This window comes from Photinus pyralis, unplaced genomic scaffold (assembly GCF_008802855.1).
Source record: "Photinus pyralis isolate 1611_PpyrPB1 unplaced genomic scaffold, Ppyr1.3 Ppyr1.4_LG10, whole genome shotgun sequence".
Taxonomy (NCBI): Eukaryota; Metazoa; Arthropoda; class Insecta; order Coleoptera; family Lampyridae; genus Photinus; species Photinus pyralis.
Window position 1 is genome coordinate 18,716,792 of NW_022170250.1, and position 21,539 is coordinate 18,738,330.

Below are 21,539 nucleotides of genomic sequence, written 5' to 3' on the forward strand. Positions count from 1 at the left end.
TACACCCCATCCCAATCAATGTTGCATCTTCTCAACTGTCTGTGATCCTAACCTAACAATTTCTAACATTGGAATGTGAATCAGGAGAACACAAAACGTAAGGAGGGTTCTTCAAAGAAACTTCACTTCAACTTGTTGATAAATCCTTTGCTTAAAAAGACAAATGTGTATCAGTTGAGTCTTCCAATAAATTCACACTTTTCCGACTTTCTGTGAGCCTAATATTAATCAATTTCTGAGAAAGAAATTTTAAGAGAACGAATATATGGCAATGTTTTTACTCCAACATGTTTTTTCTTAAGAAAAAAGGTATGTATTAGGAGAACATCATAAGTCTTCCAATTTACATCACATTCTCGCATTTCTGTGACCCTAACGTTACCGTCAATAAAAGCTAACGTCAATTCAGATTAACATAATACTTTGAATGTTGCACTGTGATCCTAATACAACCACCTCTGAGAGACAAATATGAACTGTATCAGGAGAACATGATAGGGGTCCTCAAACAAATTCTTCACCTTCGCTCGTTTCTGTAACTTTCACTTCTGTGATGCTAATACCACAAATTCCGTGTCAGAAATTTGAATCCAATGCAATGCGTTAGAAAAGATACTGATTCGCATTTGTTAAAGGGGGCCGAACCTGGACCGTTCAATGCCTCTTGCCACCTGGTGGTGACTTTGGGAACTAGACTAAGGTGAAGTTTAAAGTTTGCGTGCTAAGTGGCGGTGGCCAATGACTATTTTTGTGGTATCATATTTTATTTCGAGATTATGACCTCTTTTTTGTCGTATTATTTTATTTTCAAGGTCAATGGTGTCATTTTTTGGTCTGATGGTCCACTTTGAAGGTTATCGAACTTTAATGGCCTCAAATATTGTAGTGTCCCACTCCATTTTTAAGCTCATCAGAAGACAAGGTCATCTTTTTATGTTGTCATATTTTATTTTCGAAGTTATCAAAGTTCAATGATCTCGTCCTTTGTCATATTCCATTTTCAAGTTCATCAAGGGTCAAGTGCTCCATTTCTTGTGGGTTCAAACTTTGCTTTAAAGGTCACCGAAGTCATTTCCCTGTGTCGAATTTCATTTACAAGGTCATTCAAAGTCAATTACCACATTTGTTACGTTTTACATTTTATTTTTAAGCTCATCAGAGGTCAATGGCCCTATTTCTTACGGCGTCAGATTTTATTTTAACGTCGTCCAAGGTCAATGGCCACATTTAATCGTTAAAGGTGAGTTTAAGGACACATTATAAGGATATAGAGCATCTATGTACATGTATAACTGTCAATTGGTGCCTTGCTTCTACTAACGGTGAGATTTTTTTTCTCGCTTTACCCTAATTGGGACAACTTCTCCATTTTTATTTCGTTATGCTCCTCACTATCCGTTGTGAATCAAGAAATAAGAGAGCAAGTTTCCCACAAAAGGTTTGATGCCACTTATACGTGTATCAGGGGAGCAACGTGGTAAGCGTCTTAAAAAAATTAGTGTAAGAGCCAATTATGTACTAAATGGGCGTAACACTTGCGAAAGTACTCTGCAATCAATGTCGTTTCTCAATGTTCTATGATCTTGATATAACAGTTTTTGAGAGAGGAACGTGAATCAGAAGAGTACCTTCTCAACATTCTGTGATACTAACTTTCTAGGAGAGTAATGTGAACTGTGAGAACTTTTTCGACTTTCTGTGATCCTAATACTATTGATCAATTTTTGTGAAAGAAATTGTAACTAAGAGAACGAATACGCGAGACACGTTTTACAAAAAGGGTGTTTATGTGAACTTGGGTGGTTTGAGATGTTTGAAAGACTTCGAGAAACTTTGTATGACATAGTTGGCAATTAAAAACAATTGGGTGCTAGGTTTTTATAGAATTTTTGAGACATTTACAGGATTCAGAATGTTGGCAAGTTTCAGAGACTCGAAGTTCCAAATTAGAACTGAAATTTCAAACCTGTTTCCTGAACGAAGCATCCTAAATTCAAACTTTTCAAATTGAGTTATTTTTGAGATGACGACAAACAGTAGTACAAGAAACGAAATTGCACTCTTCATGGTTACATCCTCTATAAGTTGCTATTTGGTGATCATGATCTCGCTACTGTCTTAGGAACAGATAAGTCCTGCGAGTCATTCGGGTAAATTCGATTTATTTTTGAGATTTACAGCTTGAAGTTGAAAGGACATTCTTGGTACCCTACAGGTCTGCGATTTAGCTTGTTTTTAAGCGAAGCGATGTGAGTTATGGAGTAATTTAGATTTTTTTCAGTTCAAATATTCAGATTACATACGATACTCCTAAAAAAATTTAGAAAGGATTCAGCTAATATAAGCGGCATATTTTAGCATATTTACTTGCTTTATAAATATGCAAATTTTCTTTTTGAATCTTTCAGCTAATCCTGTCATACTTATCCGCAGTAAATGCGTTCTCTGCGATTTGTTTCGAACTTAATTGCCGATAAACGGCATTAGCATATTCAATCAAGCGGAATGAAAGCGTCTATGTACAAATATACAAATGAGATTGAATTTTTTCTTGAGCAAAGCGTATTTCTTCCAAACCCCGCCACTCACTTGCTAATGTAAACTCATGTTATTAATTCTAAGGGACTGAACGTGAGCATAAAAGTTTATGTCAATAAAGTCAAATCGATTTTAGCGAGCACTCGGCTTGGAAACTTTCTGACGACGGCCCGCATTAAAAATTCATTTATAAAATATGCCAACGATACAGGCCTCAAATTTTGCATTAAAAACTTTACACAATCCCCCTCTTATCTCTTTAAGATGATCTAAATTGCGAAAACTCGCTCGCAATTATTATAGTTGCGGGTTGCTTGGGAAAACTTCGACCTCAAGATAACGCGCCAAGTTCTGATTTAATTAATAATTTCGTAACTATTCAGTCCTCGAACTACCGAAGTTCTAGGTGGCGAGCCAATTCAAAGCGTGGCGAAAAAAGCGAAAGGGCCGCGGCGGCCCCACGTTCGGGGTTCCATTGTCGGCGAGATAAGCGGAAAATGCGACTGTCGCAAATGGAATTGAGTGTACAAATATTTGTCGAACGGATTGTATCGGTTTCAACGACGGCGAGCTTAAACTCGTTATCTGTTTCAAACTTGTTTAAATCGTTAATCTTCGTTCGCGAAAGATGCCGTTATCGCCGGTGTGGGACTTTTTGCTGTCTTTCGTTATGACAAACGACGTGCAGACCTGTTTTAACGTAAGAAAGTAAAAAAATGGGTCGATAATTGTATTGCTGAAATATATTACTATTTTAACGAATTCATTAGTGTCGTTCCTTCGTTCTGTGCAAATAAACCTTTGGCATCTATTTCTTGTCCACGCTGTATACCAAATATCATTTAAATTCAAATAAAGAATTTCATAGACTTTAAGTGGGAATTAACACAACTTGAAAGACTGCGAGAAACCTTGACAAACGTTCAAGGACGAGTAGGAACCTTGGCAACTCTTGAGAAATTTGACAGCCTGAGATCTTGAGTCACCTTGAGAAGCAGTATTTGACCGAAATGACAGCGCAGGACTGTCGAGAAACCTTGACGTATTTTTGAGAGGCTAAAGAAACTTCCAGCAACTAGAACCCATTTCGAAGGAAAAGCCTTCAAAAACCTTTTTGAGAAATTGGGAGAGGAACAATGAGGAACCTCTTGATTGATTTATGGGTTTGGAAGACGAAATAAAAAAGATTGGGTGAACTTGAGAGCCATTAAGAGACCTCCTTGACTGTTTTTGTTGATTATTTTCTTCCTTTATTTGTTATTAGTGGACGGGGTTCCAACCAAAGCTGCTCTACCAACCCACTATACATTTAAAAATATCTATACCTGAACTCGGATTCGAACCAGGGACCTTTACTACACGCAGTTCTGTTTCGACGCCACTGCGCCACTCAGAACGGCAATTTTATGCAATTGTGCAACTTATAGGATTCCGGGCTTGAGAATGCCTGGAAAGGCTTTCGAGACGTTAAAAGGCTAGAGAAACCTGATGCGCCTCAGAAACTTTTGAGATTGCACCATCATGACTTCATCCTCTATACGTTGCTGTTAGGTGATCATGGTCTCGATGTCGTTTAGTTTTAGAATGATTTGATGCTGATGTCAACGGAGAGCCTTTAGTTACATAATAATTTCTTAAGTAGTTTTGAGAGATTCGAAAACCTGAGAGGTTTGGGAGACCGAGAAGATTTGTGAGAAAGAGGCGCTTGAGCAATGCGAGAGACTGGGATAGTCCTTGAAGAAGCTTTGAGAGGTCATGATTTCCAGTGGTTTCGATAGATTTGAGGGTATTGGAGACTCGTGATACTTCAAGAGACTCCCACAAACCTCGTGCGAATATATTCAAAAACCTTGATATCTTGGAAAGGCATGAGCCAGACACAAACCCAGGTCGATCAGAGGTCTGACTTACCCCATCAGACTTTTACCTTTATGAAAAGATAATCAGGTGAAACATTTGCTTCTGTAGGACATAATACGAGGACGTGGTGTTGCAACTTTCTGAAATCCTGGTGGAATTTTTAAATACTTGGAAACCATAATCCTTGTGTTCTATGCTCCTGATACGGAGATACCAGCGAAAACATGCAAAAGTGTGTTAGTAAAAGAATCTTGAACGTGTCTCCGGTTCTGGTAACCTAAGACCACAATTTTTAAAGGAAATACAGGAAAAAAGTGGCTGAAAAAGTAGGTCAGTTTCTGTCAATCCGATAAAACAAGTTTCAAAAGAGACACCAGTGCACAATTATTGTCAACAGTTTGCAAACGTCCTGAAATTTCTATGGTCCTGATATTACGATTTTTAAAAGAAAGACATACGTGAGAAAGCAGTTATTAATACATTTTAAATGTCTTCCGGTTTCTGCGATCCCAATACAACTTTGTAAAACCAGAAAAAACGTGCGGAAAAGTGCGTATCAACAAGTTTTGAAAACTTTCAGCTTTTGTGATCTTGCTACAATTTCCAAAGGCGATCCCAATACAATAATTTTTTAAAAAACTACACAAAAACGTGCGAGAAACTGTCTGTGAAAACATTTTGAGTTTTGTTTTCAACTTCTGTGATCTTGATTCCCACAATTTTCCGGAAAAATGCATTGAAGTCATACGTGAAAATAAATTCAAAGGAAAAATGTTGAACGACTTCCGGTTTCTGTGAACTTAATACATCAACTTCCGAAGAGACCAAGAAGAACGATTAGTGCAGTACGTGTCATCAAATTTTGACCCAACCATTGTCAATAGAAGTACGTTAAACTTAAAAGGTGTTTATTGAACAAGTTTTGAACGTTTTTCAGTTTCTGTGATCCTGTTTCAAAGGGTAACGAAGTGCATGTCCACAAATTTACAAGTTTCAGTTTCTGTGATCCTATTAGAACTCTCAAAAGTGACCACGAAGAACGAGCGGGAAAGTGCTTTTCAGGAAATTTTTATCGGTTTTCAGTTTCTGTAACCCTGATACAAAAGTTTCAAAACAAATAAGGAAAGTCATATGGGCGAAGGTGGTTGTCAGTTTCTGGGGTCCGGATGGAACCATTGTCAATAGAAGTACGTTAAACTTAAAAGGCGTTTATTGAACAAGTTTTGAACGTTTTTCAGTTTCTGCGATCCTGTTTCAAAGGGTGGCGAAGTGCATGTCAACAAATTTATAACAGGTTTCAGTTTCTGTGATCCTATTACAACTTGCACCATGAAGAACGAGTGAGAAAGTGCTTTTCAGGAAATTTTTAACGGTTTGCAGCTTCTGTCACCCTGATACAAAAACTTCAAAAGAAATTGGGACAGTCATACGTGCGAAGGTGATTGCAAATCCAATTTTGGCAGACTAGAGAAAACGTGTAGGAAAATTGTGCCAACAATTTCTTAAAGGCTTTCAGTTTCTGTGATCTTAATACAACAATTGTCAAAAAAATACAGGAAATGCACACGTGAAAATGTGTTGGTAGACATTTGCAACATCTTTAAGTTTCTGCAATTCCGTTATAACAATATTCAAGGGACACAGGTCAAACCTGTAGTGTTTGTCGAGAATTTTTTAGTTTCTGTGATCTTGATAGGTACAACAATTTTTATAAAAAATACAGTGCCGAACTATTCTTCGGTTCGCTCGGAACCGGTTTATGGCTATACCCTTCTGCTTGTGTGGCATTAAGATCCTTGAGAGGCACTGGAAGACCTTGAGAGTCCCGGAGAAAGTTTGATAGGAATTTCGCCAGACTTTGTGAAACTGTAAGGCCCTTCCGGAAACCTTTGCGAAAGTCGTGGGAAGCGCTGTTGAAAGCTCTAAGCAATATTTAAAAGTGAGAGATGAAGCCTTTTGAGGCACGTCGAGAAAAATCCTTCGGGGGTTTTTGGTGGGCATGAAATATAACCATTCAGAGCTCTCCTTGAGTGTTTTGAATGAATGTGGGATCTTTGAGAACTTTAACGCCGGTTTTAGAGACTTTGAGGAACTGAATTGAGGCACACTCAGGGGATTTGCACTATTTTGGATGTTCAAGTCCGTCAGTTTTTAAGTCTCTTGTGTTTTTGATCGCTCAAGTCTCTCGCAGGCTCCCACTCATCTCCAAATACAGGGTGTTTGAAATGATCTTGGTCCTGGCACCATTCAATAATGTACCCAAAAAACCACATGATTCTTTGATGCTGACATAACTTTCATATGTTTATTTAAGTGGAGCAACCCCTTGGGTGCCAAAATAAGCATAAGAGGTATTGGAAATCGTTTAGTATAAAAAATGTAAATAAAACTCGAACACGTGCACCAGGTTCGAGAGTCAGTCGACGTTATCGGAATTACAAAGAGGCCATTTCGCTACGTTTCTTGTTAATCCATCAACAGAACCCCGGCTTTTCCCTCGAAGAAAAAAAGGGACTATATACTAATCGTACATCAGGATCTAAATCCATTTACGTAAAATCAATGTAATAACCTTCAAAAGCTGTCATAAAAATATCATAAAAGGAAATCGAAGTAATGGAAAGCTCTAGAAAATAAGTGGCGATTGTAAACCGAATCTGATAAAAATTCCCATCAACCGCCATAATACATCTCTGCCTTCCATTCTTTAAAATAATAATTGAGCGGCGAGGTTCGCGTCTAAAAGGCGACCGGCCCTTAATCTTTTTACCTTAAAGCCGTGATCAATCATTGAAGTGAATGGAAGGGTCAGCGCGATCGGTTTCTCCCTTCATTTGCATGATTTTTTTATCAACCCTTCTCGATCAGATACGACTTATTTCTCCTGAAACGCACACTTTGAGTTTTTAAATGGGAGATCGGGGGAAATGGAACGGAAGTACAACATGCGATTTGTCACGGCACTCCCTCGCAAAAGAAGTGAAGGAAAAAACCTTCAGGTTTTGCAATATAAATGCGTATGGCATTTGTAACCGTAAATTTTATCGTGCGTTTTGTTGTGTACTAAAAAGAAGAGAAATGCGATTCTTTTAACCTTTCGCTTAGCAATGCGAGTGCATTCGATTGTAACGCTCAGGGTGAGAAACGATACCTATATTTCGTAAATTATAGCAATCAAGTCAAGTATGCATCGTTACGTTAAGCACGAGAGCTTTGCAGGAGTGCCAATATGTGCACATATGTGCCATAGTACAACCGGAATCTAACTCTTCGAACTCGTCTATTGGGGGGCCTTTTAATATCGAACCTCTGCGGGAATGATTTGATAAACTTCGAGACCTTTTCAGAAACGTGAAAGATCTTCGTAATCTTTTACGGTCTTTAAAAGGCCATGAGTGACTTTTAAGGTTGAATTGAGAACCGTTCCGAAACGCTGAGAGACTCCAAGACACCTTTAGGGATGTGGTGCTAGACCGTGAGGCCATGATAGACTGTGATGTCTTGAGAGACTTTAGAGATCTTAAGATACTTTGAAACATTTAACAGACATGAGATACTTGTAACAGATTGTTAACAAAGAATTTCGCCACTAGAAAAAACCCAGAGACCAAAGGGGCTTGAGGGTTTTCCAAGAACTTTGCGAGACTACGAGAGATTAGCAACCTGCCCAATTTCCTCATATTCACGTTACAGGCAAACCGTGGTACAAAAATCTGAATTACAGGCATGATGGGTTACTCCCCTATAGAATGCTGTTAGGTGATCATGATCTCTACTTTTCTCCTTTACCAGTTGTCGGCCATTTCTGACAAATTTGTTTCCTTCTTGATTTTTAAAATTTGTGAGTATGCCGCTCTTAAGAAGACGTGTTGGACTTTCTTCAGGACTACAGGTTACTTCATGGTTTCAAAGTTTCATGGTTCTCACAATTTCAGCTTAAGGTTTAGGGTTGGATTATAAAAAATAATAAAACTACTGAAGTCGGAAGGCATATCTACGACGCACCGTTCTCGAGATATTACGGTTTGAAATTTCGACCAAAAATTCTGATAAACCGTAATATCTCGAGAACGGTGCGTCGTAGATATGCCTTCCGACTCCTCGTTGGAAAGGTCTCGACCAGCGCTATCGATTGGCGCTGTCAGAATTTTGGTCGAAACCAATTTCGATAAAAAATTCAAACTCAAAACTCAAAACCGTTTGAAATTATGGATTCTACGGGCCACATTCTATAAGAAAATATTTTATTCCGGTCGATCTTTTTTCGGGCCAAAAAAAAAGGTAGTGTACATCCTTCCTTTTTTACCAAAAATCGACTGCACCAAAATTTCTCGGAAAAAAACTTTTTCTTATTAATTTTGGTGCGTAGAATCCAAAACGATTCGTACTTTTTCGATTAGACATCTCAATCAAAAGTTATGGGCAAAAAACCAATTTCGACCAAAAATTCCAATTCCAATCGATAGCGCTTGTCGAGACCTTTCCAACGAGGGGTCGGAAGTAATGAGGCAAAAACTAAATGTCAAGAAATGGTTAAAATTATACCAAAGTAGCGTAAACTAGATAAATATGATCCCAAAAAATATCAAAACAAGAAAAGGACTAAATGGATTACCGTAGCTAAATAGGGCACGTAGAGGCCAAAAAAGTTAAAGCTTAAAAAGGAAAACAAAGAGAACAAGGAAACGGAAGGCGAAAAGATAATCGAATAGGGACTAAGAACAAATGGATCAAGAAGTAGCCAAAAATAGTTAGAGGGAGCGGAATAGAAAAATGGGAAGGGACCGAATTGAGTGTAGATAAATTGATGGAAGGAGTAATGTACGAAATAAGAGCGGCTACTAAGACAATGGAGAAAATAGATAAAAATATAGAGAAAATGATGGAGGAAATGGGGATGAGTAATGGAATATGGAAATAGAAGAACTTATGAACGGATAAAAAAACTCGATGAAGAAAATGACGGCAAGAAAGCGAAAAAATAAAGAACAGCATAATGATAAAGGGAGCAGAGATGAAAAAAGGGAAAGATAAAGAGAGAACGGAGCATTGGATAAAGCACCTACAAATAGAGGTGATGTAAAAGATCCGAGAACGTTAAGTAAAGTAAGGTAGTAATCGCGGAACTAACATGGGAAAATAAGAGGGAGGTTATGGTGAGAAAGGGGCGGGGTATACATAGATGACGAGTTGACATATGAAGAAAGAAGGGTACAAAAATTAGAGAGGTTGCCGAAAGGGAAAGAGGAAAGTGCAAGAAAATAAGATAGGGATATAGAACACTAATGGTGGAAGATGAAGAGCACCAAAGAAAAAAGATGCAAAAAGAAAGAAGTGGGGAAATAGAGGAGAAACAGGAGGGAGATCAGAAAAAATGTACAAAAGGAAATGTAAAAAAAGATAAATAAGAAGATACAACAATCGCCGAATAAACAAAAAGAATGTGAAGAGCAAATAAGGGAAAAAAATAAAAATAGGAAAAGTGGGATGAAAATTAGAATATAGAAGATGAAGAATATAAGGGAAGGAGTTTGAAGCCCACTTAGCCCAACCTTATTTAATCTCTACATAAGAGACATGGGAGAAGTATTAAGACAAGGCCAGGGTGGAGGGATCGTAGTGGGGAGAACAAAGATATGGTCCCTGGTACACGGGAACGACTCAGTGATAGTGGTAACAGAGGTAGGACAAAAGGAGGTAATGATGGGAAGAATGGAGTGGTGCTGGAAAAGGAAACCAATGGAATTAAATGGGGAAAAATCGATGATGACGATATGGGTGGAAGGAAATTGGATATAAAATGGAAATGAAGGGGGAAAGAGTAGAAGAGTTTAAAGAAATGAAATATTTAGGGTACCAAATGCAAAAAAATAAATGGGGCAAACGTTCGAGGGGAGGAGTAAAACAGAAAGCGAAAAGGTAAAGGATTGCTTGACAACGAGAATGAACGCAAAAGGAATTTGGGAAGAAGAGAGTAGGAGAGAAAGAGATCTGGATGTATAAATACAACAGAAGGCGAAGAAAGAATGCGGACGGGAAAGTAGAAGTTACAAAGATCAAATAGGGGAGTGGAAATGAGGGGAGAGGGAAAGAGAAATGGAAACAAGAAGTATAAAGAAAGTGTAGAACATGTGGAGAGGAAGAAGAGAACAGAACACATGTTATTGAATTGCAAGTAGGCGAAAAGGACATGGAGAAGCAGTAGTGAAGTGATGGAAGAGGGGGAGAAGTGGGTGAGGGGGATACTGAAGGGAAGAGAGGAAAAGAAAGTTTTGCCATCTTGGCGTCTAAATAAAGATTGCTTGATTGATACTGTAAAAGTTCTGGTAGTCAACGAAAAATTGAATTGCAAATTTGATGAGCACCACCCCTATATATTGCCCTAAAGTGGCAGTAACCCCGGTTGCATACAAATAGGTATTCGTACAGTCGGCCTACAAATATTTGTGGAATTGATTTGCAAACGCATATAAAACTCTTCTTCTCAATCTTGAAGTTCTTTAAGCATGGATTAGAAATATAACACGACCGATTGAAGCAACAAGCAATTGATAACAATCAGTAGAGACTAGAGGGGTTGCTATTTATATAGGGATTGAAAATCGTGTTTGATGCATTAGCGAGCAATTTGATACAATTGGGAACAAGTCAACTGGCAATAATCACGGGAAATTGAAAAAGCGTATGTCAATCGTTATCCATCGCAATTCAATTAATCGAATATAATTAGGACGAGGAATCTTCAATTTCCTTAATTGCCCATCCGAACCGGATCGAGTGCGTGCACGTCTTCAGTCATCAATCGAAACGCAGAAGTTACGCGAGTTGCAACTAACTGCCGAGCCGGGGTTGAAAAGTTGAATGGAGAAAATCGGGGCGATCTATCCTCTTATAAACCAAATTAAACCGAACGATTGAACGACGAGTCGAACGGAAGCGTCGCTTTCTATTTGTCAATCGGGAAAAATGCAACCCGATTTTTCTTATGCATTTCGAATCGCGGATTAACCCAGATCTGTCGTCGGGAAGTTTTGATAATTTGTCTTTTTAAGGCGAGTAATTCTTTAAACTTTATAATTACGCAACCGCGGTTTTCCGATGATCATTTATTTTCGACATATTCAAGCATAACAGAGTATTTACCCCGTATAAAGGGACCTGATTTCCATATGCGCGCATCTGCCGAAGTGGGTAGAACTCCGTTGAAACCCCCCATATTTGTATTCCATCCCAGGCAGCAGACAAAATGAAGGGTTTTGTATTTTCTATACTTGTAAAGATTACAACCGAATTCAATAACGTAACCCGAATATACTGACTTCTTCCGAATAAAGGGCGGATTCCGCGTACATCCCTTATCAAAAATAACAATTAAAGATGGCGCAGAGAAACGAGAACGAGGGCGAGGTGCACGAAAAAAAAGGGGGGACGAAATCTCATTACTCGACGTATTGATTAAGCTTAAGAAAATCAAATGTATGAAAATGTAATTCCCCGAATGGCACTAAAATCGAATGAACCGCCTCGTTTTTGTTCGAACTTTTGCCAAATTAATGTAATTGAGATTTGGTGTCCACGTTTCGAAATTGCCGAACGTCGGATCGTTTCTATTAAATCTACTGGCCTTCGCTCAATTACTCGTTATTTATGGGACTGACGCCCGCTACTCCTTTTTGTTGTTACACGGTAACTCGTGTTTGCGAAGGAGCGGTATTTAATTGAAATTTCTGATCGTTTTACGCTCCGAGACTGCGGAATTTCAAATAAATCGAGCAATTATGGGACATTGTTACATGCCATTAACAAATTCGACGACGATTTACGCTGGAACAAAAAACGATTTGCGATTGACGAGTTCTGTATCAGTAGGAGATTTAACAAAATGTTGGATAGCGAAAGAAATCGAAATTGGGAAAAAAACTTGCTTCATGTGTTTAAAAAGTGGCCATTCCCCTAGAAAATGTAAGAAGTAAGTGCGATGTGAGTCATGTAACCGCAGTCATTATCTCCACTCTACTCGAAAAGTAGAACTAAAACCTTTACACGGAGAAAGCAAACGCTTTGTTTGTTAACAAAGGAAGATCTCTGTGCAAGAACCAATTCTGTCCCTGAAGGACTTTGGTTGAACTCCAAGAAAAAGGAATATTGCCCTCAGACGTCGGAAAATCCTCATCAAATTATTGGGGTCAAGTCATAACTGGGAAGGTGATCAAACCAGAATGTGCAAGTAATAAAAATTCTGTAGCCATCTTTCAAAAATGACCACTAGGATGCGTATAGTGTAACAATTTGGGGGAGAGTCGAGCACTGGTGGTGTATCTGCGACTATCGTACTACAACCTTCCTTGAAAAAGACACGAAAATGATAAAATGTGAAAAAGGGCTCCTTTTAATTACATCTGGAAACTTCTGGGGCTCTTGCGATCCTGATATAAAATCTTTTAAATGCGAAACCGAATTAAGAACGATCGTGACACTACAACCTTTCGTGAAAAAGGCATTTGTATTAAAAAATGACTAAACGGTGTTTTTTTACAGTAACTTATGAAACCCTGTTCTTTAATGCTGAATCGTATTAGGAGCGCAGAATGGGCGATAGGAAGGCTAATAATAATTTTTGAAAATTTTCGGGTGTTTCTCTTCTGTTTATCATACTACAACCAACATCCCTTGAGAAATAAATAAATCTTTAAACTCTCTGAGGTTTCTGTGATCCTGATATAAAATCTTTAAATTGGAAAAAGACACAATACGCGAGTAACAATTTTTCTAACTTCTCTCGTTTTAGCCCCCCTTACAAGAAACATTTGTAACAATAAAATGATCAAATATGGACAGGTACTTTAAAAACAAATCTTGATAACTCCTTGAGGGTTTCTGTGATACTGATATAATATTTTTCGGTACGAATTCCTATTAGGAAAGCAGAATATGGGAGGTGACTAGTAATAGGTAATTTTTGAAATGTGAATAGTTTCTTTAAATCTTGAAACTTTGTTAGCTTCTGTGATTTTGATACAAAATCCTGGCGTTTCTGCGACCTTGACTGCAATTGCCCTTGAAAGAGACATTTGCATCAAGAAATTATAAAGTTTATAAAGTCGTCTCTTTTTAATAAATCGGACACCTTGGTGCGCGTCTGTGATCCTGATATACAGTTTTTTAAATATAAAATTGTATTAGAAAAGCACAGCACGCGAGGAGATCCAGATTCTTTAGATTTTCTACAGCCTAAAAATTCTTGTTCTCCTTGCTGATTCAGATCATAAACGTCTTGATCTCCCTAGTCTCTCCGAAATTCTGCTGCATCCTTCTAGATCCTCTAAATTTCTAGGTCTTCCAATTCCTGCAGCTCTTTCTGGACCCTTCAGTACCTGATCTTGTAGAACTTTCGGTTCCGGTAGTCTTAACACATAATTTAAATTTAACAATAGAAACCTGATTGTTCTGTCCTGCTTTTTTCATTTAGTTATGTTGAATCTCTTGCTCGTTCTCTATCTTTTCTCTATCCACTTCTGCTCTTGTCCCCCTCGCTTGTTTACTGGTTCTAGTGTGTCTCGTTCCAGCACAATATCCTCCCGTCTTCAATTATACTACATCCGCTTCCTCCCTTCTACTCGAGGGGTAAACCGCAACCCAAATTTTGTACACTGATTTCCTATAAATATTAGATTTCCTCTGAGTTCCTTCGAGTTCTTCAGAGTTCATTTGATTTCTTCGGAGTTTCCCTGATTTCCTCTGAGTTCCTCCAACTTCCACGAAATACCTCTGATTTCCTTGGAGTTCCCTCGATTTTCTTTTGGAGTTCCTGTGAGTTCCTCTGATTTTTTAAAGTTTTTTAATTATTTCATTGTTATTCCGTTGATTTAACAATTTCCTGGTAAGTAAAACCCGAGGTAAAACCATAAAAAAAGTATAAAAGTGTCAAGTGTCAAGTTAAAAAGTAATCGTAAACGATTTACATAAAGCGCATTTCCACTTGTATTCATTTCCCATTTGTAAGATGCAACTTCTGTTAAAATCGTAAAAATCCGGCCACAAATATGAAAGATAGCGTTGCACATGGGCAATCCATTTTTGTCGTGCTACTTCAATTTCAGTTTATGAGAAGAATTCCATTTCAATGCTTTTCTAAATAAGAAAGGAACTGCGCATGCGCAAACCTAAATTTTAAAACTAATGTTAGATTTTCCTTTGTTCCAAGCGCCTAAGTATCAAATTTCACTTAAATAGTTCCATAGATGAAAAAGTTGGCACTGCGCATAAGCAAAATAAAATTTTGAAACTGGCGCTAGATTTTCCTTTATTCCAAGTGCCTATGTATCACATTTCATTTAAATTCTTCCATAAATAAAAAAGTTGGCCCTGCGCATGCGCAAAACCAAATTTTGAAATTGGCGTTTGATTTTCCTTTATCCCAAGTGCCTATGTATCAAATTTCGTTTAAATTCTTCCATAAATAAAAAAGTTGGACCTGCGCATGCGCAAAACCAAATTTTGAAATTGGCGTTTGATTTTCCTTTATTCGAAGTGCTTATGTATCAAATTTCGTTTAAATTCTTCCATAAATAAAAAAGTTGGCACTGCGCATGCGCAAAACGAAATTTTGAAATTGGCGTTTGATTTTCCTTTATCCCAAGTGCCTATGTATCAAATTTCGTTTAAATTCTTCCATAAATAAAAAAGTTGGCACTGCGCATGCGCAAAGCCAAATTTTTAAACTGGCGTTTGATTTTCCTTTATCCCAAGTGCATATGTATCAAATTTCGTTTAAATTCTTCCATAAATAAAAAAGTTGGCACTGCGCATGCGCAAAACCAAATTTTGAACTTGGCGTTTGATTTTCCTTTATTCGAAGTGCTTATGTATCAAATTTCGTTTAAATTCTTCCATAAATAAAAAAGTTGGCACTGCGCATGCGCAAAACCAAATTTTGAAATTGGCGTTTGATTTTCCTTTATTCCAAATGCCTATGTATCAAATTTCATTCAAATAGTTTTATAAGTAAAAAAGTTTGCAATTCGGTTTATAAATGGTCGAGATGCGAAAAGGGCACTGTGAATTTTGAATCGATTCGATTCAACTTTTGGCATTGCGTATTATATGGCTAAATCTATGCCCATATTGAATTTCATGCAATTCAGTTCATAACTCACGGAGATGTAAAAGCGATCGAACACTTCTAAACAAAGTTATCGTTCACACGGACAGATAGATGGACAGACAGACAAAGGAACAGACGGAGAGACCAACCGGCAGGCGACAGATAGCAATGGAAAATTATAAACGATCTCTAGGATCGTTAATAAACGGCAAAAGGGTAAAATTATGGAACATGTAAAAAACGGTTTTTTGTTTTTTTTACAATAACTTTTTTTGTAAGCGGTACAGAAAAAAATTCCTTCCTTGGTACAAGACTCGACACCATAACGAACCAAATAGCGAAAAAAGTAGAACAATAGCTCTTAAGATAAAAAACTAGTAGCGTCGCAAAGTTAGCGGACGGACGGACGGATAAGACACGACCTTAGACGAAACACTATTTTATATTTTAATAGATATTTGCAATGAGAAAAACTCATTATTAAATGAGAAAAATACCATAAACAAATAAAAAAATTAGTTAAGAGCAAATTAAATAATAAAATGCAGCACGAGTTCCTTTGATTTCTTTAGTTTCCCTTGATTTCCTCGGAGTTCCTGTGATTTCCTTGGAATTCCTCCTGAATACACATGGAATTCCTTGGAATTCTTAGCTTTCCTAGGAGTTCCTCCGGAATTCCTATGATTTCCCATAGATTTCCTCAAACGTGTACACTGATTACCAATCGCGGTTTACCCCTCGCTTCTACTTGTCTACTTTAAATCAACTTTTTCTTTACTATAGTGCTTTGTCTACTCCTTTCTCTTCTACCCCTTTCCGAGACTTTCTTGCTGGCCTTCGACTGCTGACTCTTCTTTTCACCGCCCCCCCCCCCTACTGTGCTCTACTTTTGGCTCGTTGCTACTCTTTTTCTGCTTCTGTCTCGCTCCCCTTATTTATTTCTGCTTTACCACCGCTTCATCCACCTTCAGCTGTTTAAGCACTTCTGCTCAATATCTGTTTTTGCTCATATTTTCTTCATCTGAGCCTTTCTCTGCTCTTAATTCTTGTGCTTCCATCCAATACTCTTATCTGATTTATCCCTGTTCTAGGGGTCCACTCTTCTGTTTTGGCACTTTCTCTGCTTCTTTGTCTATACTTGGCTTCTCCTCTAATCTTTTTTCTCCTCAATTTCTACTCTACATATTATGTTTCTACATTTATTGTCCGACCGTTTCCTTCTTCGGTCCCTCGGCCGTGTTTTCTTGGCTCGGATTCTGCCTTTGGATCCTCCAGGATTCTGCTGTATTCTTCTAGGCCCTCTAGATTCTATAGATAGGTATGAATATGTTCCAGTACCGCTAGATCTTTCAGTTGTTTTGGATCGTCCAGAATCCCCTAATCCGCGCAGGTCCGCCGAGTCGTTTCAAGCCGTTTTAAGACATGTAAATCCGGGTCAAATTGCTTAAAGCTGTCACAAATCCGCTCTAGTCGCTTCAAGTCGTTCCCAAGTCATTTTAGGTAGTCCTCAAACTGTTAGAACCGTGAGCAATAACGGGGACCACAGGTCACTGCTACATAGCGTACAGCTAGGGGGAAACAATTACCATTTTTGGTGTACACCAAACATTCAAATTGAAATTAATTCACGTTAATTTAAATTAATTCACGTTAATTCAAATTAATTTACGTTAATTCAAATTAATTCACGTTAATTCAAATTAATTCACGTTAATTCAAATTAATTCACGTTAATTCGAATTAATTCACTTTAATTCAAATTAATTCACGTTAATTCACATTAATTCATGTTAATTCAAATTAATTCATGTTAATTCAAATTAATTCACGTTAATTCAAATTAATTCAGTTAATTCAAATTAATTCACGTTAATTCAAATTAATTCACTTTTAATTCAAATTAATTCACGTCAGTTCAAACTAATTCAAAAGAGTGTACACCAAAAATTCAAAGTTGAGGGGGAAACAATTACCATTTTTGGTGTACACCAAACATTCAAATTGAAATTAATTCACGTTAATTTAAATTAATTCACGTTAATTCAAATTAATTTACGTTAATTCAAATTAATTCACTTTAATTCAAATTAATTCACTTTAGTTCAAACTAATTCAAAAGAGTGTAAACCAAAAATTCAAAGTTGTTTCCCCCTAGGCGTACAGACTAGGGAGTAACAATGTCCGGAACCACTACGACAGCGTAGTGAGGGCAGTTAAACATGACAGGGAAGGTAGAAGAGGAGGAGGAACTCCGGAGAACAAGGGTGCTAGGGGGGGGGGGATACGAAGAAGCGAGGGGAGCCGCCGTCCCTAACGAATAATTGTAGTCTGAGCGTGTTATCCGGAAGGAGTGCCACGCCAAGGAGGAGCGGAAATAACCAGGATAGCAGCCAGGGTGCAGAAGGAGGCACACACATGGAACGGAGCATGTAATTAATGTATAAGGATGCAGGCGTCGGAAACTAATAGAACACAGGGGGAAAGGCTTGCACCGGGTAGCAGAGCTCCCTTTAATGCGGATATTCCAGTAACGAAATTGGGGTCGTACCCTTGGAGGTCGGGTAACCCTCCACAACCTTCGCAATCTACAAACTCCACCACATTGTTTGGCATAGTGGTGGAGATGCTCCCCTGTTAGTTCCTACCAGGGACACATCTCCACGGCAGTTGACTAAATTCTGGGAGAAGTGGCCAGGCATATACTAAAGTATCAAAAAATGGCTCATTTTCGAGTCGGTAGACCGATGTCGAGAACTAGGATTTTTCAACAACAAAAAAAGGGAACGCCTGGTCTAATGTACTAATAGGAAACAAACACTGGCTGGTTATCAAACAGCAGGGGACGAATTAGTATCGATCGATATTAATATTATAGATACACCAGAAAATTAAAGGGTAGACTAAACCGTGTATGTACTAAAAAACGGACATTATTTCTATACGACGCCGACGTATAAACTTATGTTAGATTTTACTCGTGGAAGGAAAATTGCGCTATTTACCTACCACTTTTAAATTGTAAATCAAAGGGAAAATGTAGAAAATATTCCTTTGAGTCAGATTATAGTACGCTACCATACAATTTTCTATTACTTTGATAAAAACGTCTATTACTCGACTGCACAATTCACTCGAAACAAACACACGTAAATTAATAGGTATACGTAGGTGTGGTTCTTCAATAAGCTTTAAAAACTTGTTTGTATCCAAATGTCTCCTTAACAACAGGTCACATATGTCGGACAAAGTAGGTGTTCGTCAAGCGTAGTCGCAATGAAGGCAACGGTCTTATGTTGTGTTCTCGTTGCGAGCTTTTTGTGTTCCGTAAACACAATACAACTCAAAGTCGATGAATTTCCGTGGCAGGTATGTACCGAAAATGTTATTAAGAAACTTTTCAAGGAGAGATACCTTTACTACGTTGGCCGTGGTAAACAGATCGATCTTTTGCCCTACCATATAACAAATCCGAAGACGATTATTAACACAGAACAAAGTTTGAGAGGCGGGAGAAACATAATTTATTTCAATTATGTAATTGAAACACAAAGTATTGAAGACTTCAAATTAGTTATGGCATATTTGCGGCGTAGCATCTTTTGGGATGAGTTTTATAGCCCCGGTGGTAGGTTTCTAATTCTAACCGACAACATTTCGCTTGTGAAAGGGATTTTTACCGTATTATGGGGATGGCACTACATGGCAATTTACGCCGCGGTGTTGGTAGTTGATAAAAGCACAAAAACGAAATCGCTCTTATTTACGTCGAATCCAAATAACGTGGAGAATGGCTGTGGATTAACGCCGAATGTGCTTCAAAATCAGACTTGCGATAGTTCAATTACAGATACCATTCCTAGGGTTGTGAGAAACTATAATGGATGTTCTGTAACAGTTGTTACTCAAAACCCAATCAATGCCAAGGTTAATCGGAGGGGTTTGACGTTTTTGACCGCCGAACAAGTGTTAAACGTCTCTGTGGTGACCTATGAAGAGGTTCTTAGAGGCGATAAGTCTATTGCACACATGACGTTTCAGGATGCGGTTCTGCACCAAAGTGCTTTCTATCGAGATCGAATCGGTCGTGCGTATGAATGGGACACTCTCGTCTGGATTGTACCGCCGGTAGATGGAGCATCAAGTTTGAAGATTTTGATAATCACATTTGACAAGGAAGTTTGGATACTGGTTATTGTGGCTTTTGTATTGTTCGCCGCAGTTTGGTACTGTCTTAATCGATGTAAAGTCAGTCTCTGCGGAATTTGCTTAGATACGACGTCACTGACGCTGTTTAGCAGCACAACCCTCATTCCCGATGGTTCAGCCCTACGATTCATGGTAATGTGTTACATCATATACGGCATACATATTCAAACAGCGTACCTTACGGACTTAACGCGCCTGCTGATCTCGCCACCGAAGGGGCAACCCATTCAAAATTTAGATGAACTGCTGGTGACAAATATGCCTATTTGTTCAGATATGGCGTCGTCAATTGCGATACTCACCTTCAGAAACCCTAAAAAGCAAAAAACCTTACAGAAGATAGGCGCAAGGGAATGTCCTATTAAAAACGACAATCCCGTAAATTTGCTAGCGAAGTGGTATGCTCAAAAAAATTTTTCTCTTGCGCTTTTCGGTAATACAATGCGCTTAGTGGCGTTGCACTTACGAAAACCGACGCCCGATTATTTTATTGACCACGAGATTTCGCCCTTAATAGGTAAAATGTTTACTCCCGCAACTTTTCCCTACCTTATGGACAGTTTCGACGTAGTCATTGAGAAGCTGATCGAAAGTGGACTATACCATAGAGTAGATATGATACAAAAACGTAACGTAGACGTCTTCAAACATCAAATGTTAAGTGAAATAGATCAAGAGAAAGAGGCAATGATAACTTTGGAACACCTCCATGGTGTGTTTTTGATATTTTCTGTTGGTTTAGCACTATCTTTCGCGGTATTTATTGGGGAAATAGTTATAAGGCGCTTTGTAAAGTGATTTATCAATCTAAACAACAGTTGTTAAATGTACGCATCTTAAATTTGTTAGCACAAATTAATCAATTAAAATGCCAATTAAAAACCTTGTTTGTATTGTGGGTTTAAATAAAAGCGATAAATAAAATTTTATTTATTTATTTAAGGATGTTAAGTTTATCAACGAAGAGGGATACCTTTGATTCTCTTTTAGGGGTCAAGTCCTATTTTAATTGTTACCAGTTTAACGAAATAGTACATATTGAATTTAATTCGACTTCAAGTACCAACTTACCATTCTGTCGACATACGAATGCGTAACCTTGGGTTAAATTCACCGTTGCAGGTGCGTGTCAACACCATTTGACAGCCATTCCATCTGCTGATAAGGCGTCGCCACTTGTTGACATTGGATCACTGGGTCATGCACCAGATTTGAAATCAAGGATTCGATCGTTAACCAAGAAACAACTTCCGTAACTGTTGATCATTGTTTTTGCACCTTCAGAGTTATAACATATCGAATTCAATTAATTTGCTACATTCAGTACCTATTTACCACCTTTGCCAACCCTGTTAAGTTATGGTCGAGTTTTACAAGCGAACTGAGCTCACTTCTCTGGATGACATTAAATTTACATTAAGGTAAGTGTTGCTTTTTTATGTTTTACTTGTAATTGGCCTACACGTCTCCTCAATACTTCTTATCATTATTCTCTCATGGAAGAGTCATCGAAGTTTCTTTGCCTGGGGGTATTCCATACCCCCCAGACCCCCGGTGATGTATACACCCCTTAAATTATGATATTCAGAGGGTTATGTTAAAGTATTCGCTAGGTTAGGTGAAAAATCTAGTATCAGGAGAATATAATGTACGAGGAGATTGAAGGTTAGGATAAAGCATTAGTGAGGTTAGGTTTGAGTGCTAGCTGGGTTAGATGATAAATCTAGTATCAGGCATCTTGTATAATGTGCGAGGAGATAACCCAACTGGTACTCTAACCTAACCTGACTAACACTTAAACATACACCTCAATCACCTCCTCGTACACCTC